General features: G+C 44.6%; 1 non-coding gene across 1 annotated transcript; it reads left to right on the forward strand.

Moving 5' to 3' along the window:
* The first annotated feature begins 689 nt into the window (after positions 1-689).
* Positions 690-794, forward strand: LOC126929945 (small nucleolar RNA U13). Its single transcript, XR_007717376.1, has one exon. It is a non-coding gene; the product is annotated as a small nucleolar RNA U13 (small nucleolar RNA).
* Positions 795-7,227: the final 6,433 nt, after the last annotated feature.

The following is a 7,227-nucleotide window of genomic DNA, read 5'->3' on the forward strand; positions in this document are numbered from 1 at the left end:
AGGCGTGGTGGTACACGGCTGTAATCCCAGCTACTCGGGAGGCTGAGGCAGAAGAATCACTTGAACCCAGGAGGCAAGGTTGCAGTGAGCCGAGATCGCGCCACTGCACTCCAGCCTGGGCAACAAGAGCAAGACTCTGTCTCAAAAAACAACAACAACAACAAAAACTCAATAATAAGAAAAAAACCTCAATTGGACAATGGGCAGAAGACGTGAACATCTCACCTAAGAACATATGCAAATGGCAAATATGCATATGAAGATGCTCAACATTATATGCCCCACGGGAACCACAAACAAAACGAAGAGACACCATGACACACCCATTAGCATAGCCAAAATGCAAAATACTAATACCACCAAATACTGACAAGAACCAGGAGCAACTGAAACTCATGTTCACTGCTGCTGGGAATGTAAATGGGACAGCCTCTCTGGAAGACAGTTTGGCAGTTTCTTACAAAACCAAACATATTCTTACAATGCAATCCAACAATTGTACTCCTTGGTATTTCCTTAAATAAGTTGAAAACTTATGTCCACACAAAAACTGTACCTGGATATTTATCGCAGCTTCATTCAGAACTGCCAAAACTTGGGTGCAACTAAGATGTCTTTCAGTAGCTGAATAGATAAACTGTGGTACATCAGATAATGGACTATTATTCAGCACTAAGAAGAAATGAGTGATCCTCTTGTAGTTCCTAAGTGTGATAGCTGGGTGTTCACATGCATGTGTGAGATGTGCTACCCTGAAACCTTGTTATGATGATGGGGGCATTACTCATCTAACATGAAAAGAAGAAAAAGAAAAAAGAAAATTTCTGAACTATGAAGGCATGAAAATACATGAAGGAATCTTAGATGCATATTGCTAAGTGACAGAAGGCAATGTGAAAGGCTACATTCTATACAATTCCAACTATATGACTTTGTAAAAGCGAAAAGTGTGGAGATGGTAAAAAGATCAGTGGTTGCCAGGAGTGGAGGGAAAGGAGGGATGAACAGGGGGAGTACAGAGGAATTTCAGGTTAGTAGAACTTTTCCGTAATATACTACAATAGCGGATGCATGTCATTTTACATTTGTTAAAACCCACAGAATGTACAACACCAAGAATAAACCCTAATATAAACCTTGGTCTCTGGAGGGGGATGACGTGTCGATGTGGGTTCAACAAGTACAATGAGGCCGGGCGCGGTGGCTCAAGCCTGTAATTCCAGCACTTTGGGAGGCCGAGACGGGCGGATCACGAGGTCAGGAGATCGAGACCATCCTGGCTAACACCGTGAAACCCCGTCTCTAATAAAAAATACAAAAAACTAGCCGGGCGAGGTGGCGGGCGCCTGTAGTCCCAGCTACTCGGGAGGCTGAGGCAGGAGAATGGCGTAAACCCGGGAGGCGGAGCTTGCAGTGAGCTGAGATCCGGCCACTGCACTCCAGCCCGGGCGACACAGCAAGACTCCGTCTCAAAAAAAAAAAAAAAAAAAAAAAAAAAAAAAAACAAGTACAATGAAAGCACCAAGCTGGGGCAGGACACTGATGGTGAAGGAGGCTGTGCACGGCAGAAGCGGAGGGCGTGTGGGATCTCTCTTCTATCCTGCTCAATATTGCCATGAACCAAAACCGGCTCTAGAAAATAAAGTCTTTTTTTTTACTTTTGAGAAAATCTCACTCTGTCGCCCAGGCTAGAGTGCAGTGGTATGATCTCGGCTCACTGCAAGCTCCGCCTCCCAGCTTCACACCATTCTCCTGCCTCAGCCTCCCGAGTAGCTGGGTCTACAGGCGCCCACCACCACGTCCGGCTAATTTTTTGTATTTTTTTTTAGTAGATGCGGGGTTTCACCATGTTGGCCAGAATGGTCTCAATCTCCTGACCTTGTGATCTGCCCGCCTCAGCCTCCCAAAGTGCTGGGATTACAGGCGTGAGCCACCGTGCCTGGCCAATAAAGTCATCTTTTTAAGTAAAGGGGAAATTAAGACATTTTCAAATAAACAAAAACTGGAAGAGTTCTTCAGTAGCAGATCTAACCAACAAGAAATACTAGAGAGTCCTTAAGGCTAAAACAAAAGGATGCTAGACTAAAATCAATATGAAGAAATAAAAAGTACCAATAATGGTAACTGTATCAGTAAATAAAAAGTTAATATTAATCAATTTTTGTATTTAACTTCATTCCCCTTCATTTGGTATAAAAGACCAATAATACACAATTTGCACAATACGATAATTATATATCTATCTTGATGAGTACAAAATGTTTAAAGATGTAATTTGTGATAATAACAGCATAAAGAGGGGAGGAACAGAGCTATCCGGAAGGAAAGTTTTTGCATACTATTGTGATATTATAAGATATACATATACGTTGGTTTCATCCACAGCACATTATCCAACTTTTAGATATTTTTTACAATCTGATAGGTTAAAAAAAAAAAATCACATCTTCCTATAGGTTTCATTGACAAACAGCTCTTTGAAGGAATAAGCAATTTTGTTTTAATGTTGGGGAAGTTGAGGTCTCAGATGCAGATACTGGAGCTGACATGAAGCCCAAGTCAGCCTGACTGGGAAGCCTGTCATCTTCCCCATGGCTGGGTTGCCCTGCCAGGCTCTGCCGATACAAGAAATCCATCGACACCCATGTGGGGTCTGGAATCAGTCTAGTGACTGTTCTCCTGCTCTCAGGGTTGAACCCTCTGGTCCCTCTGCCACAACATCTGTGAGATCCCAGCCTCGCTCAGTCCTGATCCTGCCACGCCACCCGCTGTGGGCACACACGACCCCAGCGATGAGTGTGTGGCAGCTTAACCAGCCTCCTATCAATAGACACTTAGGTTGTTTCCAATCTGCTGTGGTTTGGATGTCCGTCCCCTCCAAATCTCATGTTGAAATGTGATCCCATGTTGGAGGTAAGTCCTGATGGGAGGTGTTTAGGTCCTGGGGGCAAACCGGGCATGAATGGCTTGATGCTGTCCTCACAATAATGACTGAGCTCTTGCTCTGAGTCCATGAGAGATCTGGTAGTTTAAAGATGTGTGGCATCTCCCTGCCTCCCTCGCTCCCGCTCTCAGTACCTGCTCTCCCTTCACCTTCCACCATGACTGGAAGCTTCCTGAGGCCTCATCAGAAGCAGGGCAGATGACTGTGCCATGCTTGTACAGCCTGCAGAACTGTGAGCCAATTAAACCTCTTTCCTTTATAAATTACCCAGTCTCAGATATTTCTTTATAGCAATGCAAGAGCAGCCTAACACACAATCTTTTGCTAATATAAACAATGCTATAATAAATAACCTCTGAGGGATAAATTCCTAGAAGTGGAGCCCTTGGGCCATGAGTGTGCATCTTTTCCATATGAAAAGCTATCGCTAAAATGTCTTCCACAGAAGTTACACCAATGCACAGTCCCACGAGCAACAGATGAGGCTGCCTCTCTGTCCCTTGGCAACACAGCACATTATCCAACTTTCAGGTATTTTTTACAATCTGATAGGTTAAAAAAAAAATCACATCTTCCTATAGGTTTCATTGACAAACAGCTTTTTGAAGGAATAAGCAATTACTCAATGTCTGCTCTAGGTAAATCTTAGATAATCTGATGGATTACAAAAGATATAAAAGAAACGTTCTCAGCTTGCAAGCCCGAAGTCAGGTGTGACTGACGGAATACGCACACGACACCAGTTAGGAACATGAAGCAGCATGTCTGGTCAAAAGGGAGATGGGACGCAGTAGCAAGCACCTCAGGCTGTCTCCATCAACACCTGCTGGGCCTCAGTTTCTTCTTATGTAAAATCGGGCCATGAAATCAGATGAATCCCAAGATCCCTTCCATTTTTGAAATTCTATATTGAATAGAACATAGTCGAACTCATTTTAAATCTGGGTTCTTTGCAAATAACCCATGTTGGCCAGCAGGGTGTGACAACGGCACTGTGTCCCCACCCTCCTGACTCTGGGCACGAGGCTGCATTCAGTGCTGGAGCTTTACGACACTGCTGCCCTTCCCCCGGCCTAGAACCATAATTTGGTTCCAGACACCACAACAGGCAAGTGTTAGAATGGAAGGTGTAAGAGGAACCTTGTCCAGTAGTGGTGACGAACCCACACTCAGCTAGCCTCACTCACACATATTCTTACCTCTGTTCACTGCCCACAATTTGACACGTGGAATCTGGATGGGAAAACAGTGATGCTGAGTGGCCCCAGGCAACTCCTGGCTCTGGCCTCACCAGCACCCATATAACAGGATAAAGGAGGTGCACAGGGCTGATGGGCCCACAGAACCATCTATCTTTAGACCAAAGACAGTGAAGGCACAGGAAGGGATCTTTCGTTAGTTCTACCCTGCATCTCCTATTTCTCAACTTGTAGTAAAAGTATGGATTACTTTCAAGGAATGAGCAGGATGCAGACAGATTAAAAAACAGATTTGCACGTGACCTTACTACGCTGAAAGGCCACTCTGGCATAAAATATTTGAGGTGCTTTGGAGAACAGGAAGTGGAATCTTTGGAAACTTCAGAAGTTCAGTCCCAGGGGCCAAATCTTTGTTTCAGATGCATGGGTCCTTGTGAGAAGTCTGGCTGCTCTGAGCCCCACAACGCTGGAGTCTGTATTTTTCACATTACGATTCCTAAACTCAACTCTCTCCAAAAGCTAGCATTGGCATGAAACAAGCAGCCACAAAAAGGTTTTTCCTCTGGCAGGAACCAAGCTGGCTGCAGGGAAAAGACATTTGCTAAAACAAACTTCTGGTTCCTGAGCACCCCAAACAACTTTTACTTGGTCTAATCATTGCTGGCCAATCTCCCTTGACAGGATGAATTCTTAAATAAACAAATCTGTCTTCAAGCTGCATTTGTTAAAACAGCAGATGGAGATTTAACTGAGCTGAGGAGGAACAGAGCTCTTTATCTCAGTAAGTAATGACAAGCGAGATGAGGGACTGAGGCAGACGTCTCAACCCTCAGGGCCTATTAAGCAGCTTTAGGAAGCATCCAGGAAAACCCGGAGCCACAGCTACATAGGTGGCTGTTTTCCTGAAGAGGTTTTCTGGAGGTTTAGTATTTACATATTCCTTTAAAGTGGGGAAGGCATGTGGGAAGAGGGACAGGTAGGCAGTAAGGCGAACGGTTCTATTCCCATGGGCCTTGAGCTGGTGCCCAGTAAATCTATATTTTACATAAGATAAGGTGAATGTCTGACGAGGAGGAAGGACTAAAGAAGTCAGTTCCACAGACATCTCCCAGGTAGGTAGAGAAGGGAGTCTTGTCTTTGCTCTGCACATGGGAAGATAAGCTTGTAATCAACATTATCAGTGTGGAGTTTCAGGAGCCAGACTTAGACTGTAGACCTAAAGTCTCCCCTTTTCCATACATTGGCATGTCCTCATGTATGGGAGGTGAAAACCAAAAATAAAATTCTGAGCCCCCCCAATCATCTGAATCTGAGCCCCCCCAATCATCCCCTCCTCTCAGCCAAGGGCATTCCAAAGTTAACCTAAAGAACCAGTTCAGGCATGATGGGATGGGGGGTTGGACTGTCCCATTATACCCTCCTCTCTTTAGAATTCAGGCCCAACTGACCAGCATTAACATTAAAACAGATCTCAAGACTGACAAAGCCGACTCCTATAGCAATAAGATACCAGATACCAGCTTGACTCTAGTACAGCGTCACAAGACAGATAGCAAGCCCTGGAAGTACTTTGTTACACACTACATTGCTTTGCCATATCTTGAAGTAGTCCTGCAAAGCTGTCTCTTGTGGGGAAAATCTACATTCTGAAGAGAATCTCCTTCCTTTTCCAGGCCTTCTTCCTGATCCAGGAGAGAATCAGCTCTGATAAGACACATTTACAATGGATTCTCTCTGAAGCCTGCTTCCTGGAGGCTCCCTAAGTATAATGGGAACGCTGGTCTCCATAACCCCTTTTCTTTCTTTGTTGTTTTTTTGTTTTTTGAGATAGAGTCTCGCTCTGTTGCCCAGGCTGGAGTGCAGTGGTGCAATCTCAGCTCAAGGCAACCTCCACCTCCCAGGTTCAAGCAATTCTCCTGCCTCAGCCTCCTGAGTAGCTGGGACCACAGGTGCATGCCACCACACCTGCCACACCTGGCTAACTGTTTGTATTTTTAGTAGAGACAGGGTTTCACCATGTTGGCCAGGCTGGTCTTGAACTCCTGGCCTCAGGTGATCTGCCCACCTTGGCCTCCCAAAGTGCTGGGATTACAGGCGTGAGCCACCTGTGTGCCTGGCCTCACAGCCCCTTATCTTAACCTAGACATTCCCTTCCATTGATTCTCTGTTTTTAGACAATAACTTAACTTTTTCAACCAATTGCCAATTGGAACATCTTTGAATCTACCTATGACCTGGAAGCCCCCACCCTACCGCTTTGAATTGTCCCACCTTTCTGGACAGACCAATGTACATTTTACATACACTGATTGATGTTTTATGTCTCCCTAAAATGTATAAAACCAGCCTCTCACCTGACCACCTTGGGCACATGTTCTTGGGATCTCCTGAGGCTCTTGTATTTGGCTCAGAATAAATCTCTTCAAGTATTTTTCAGAGTTTGACTCTTTTTAACAACAGAGACCAGCAAAGAATTGACCAGTGAAAAATCTGTGGGGGCAGACCTTTACAGATACCCGAGGTCCGTGACCTTTCCTTAGTAATAGTTGTTCATTTGGAAACAACACCTCACATGACTCAGCCTCTGGGCTTAACCTTCCCTTTTACATAAGAAGTTTTGGAGTCCTGAGATTTCTAATTGGCCTTTAAAAACTAAAAATAAAATCTTAAGCCCCCACTCAGTGAACCAAGGGGACCCCAGAAAAAACTTAAAAACTGAATTTCCAGCCATGATGGGAAAGTCAGACATTATATCCCGCTCCTTTTGGAGTTCAGGCACAACTGACCAGCATTAATGTTAAACAACAGATCCTAAGACTGACAGAACAGACCCTTTGTGACAAGAAGATATCAAGTTATAAACAGGACACAAGGCCATGCCAGACAAAGTTTACGTCATGCACCCCTGCAAGTCGCCCTGACCCCGTGTCCTAGGTAGCAACTTTCTTAATTCCAGTTTTCCCTTCTGCTGAGTCCAAAACTTTAGACAATGCTTCACTCCTTTAACCAACGGCAAATTAAAGAATCTCTAAATCCACTCATGACCTGCAAGCCCCTCACTTCAAGATATATCCCACCTTTTGG

The sequence above is a fragment of the Macaca thibetana genome, chromosome 10, assembly GCF_024542745.1.
Source record: "Macaca thibetana thibetana isolate TM-01 chromosome 10, ASM2454274v1, whole genome shotgun sequence".
NCBI classification, from domain to species: Eukaryota; Metazoa; Chordata; class Mammalia; order Primates; family Cercopithecidae; genus Macaca; species Macaca thibetana.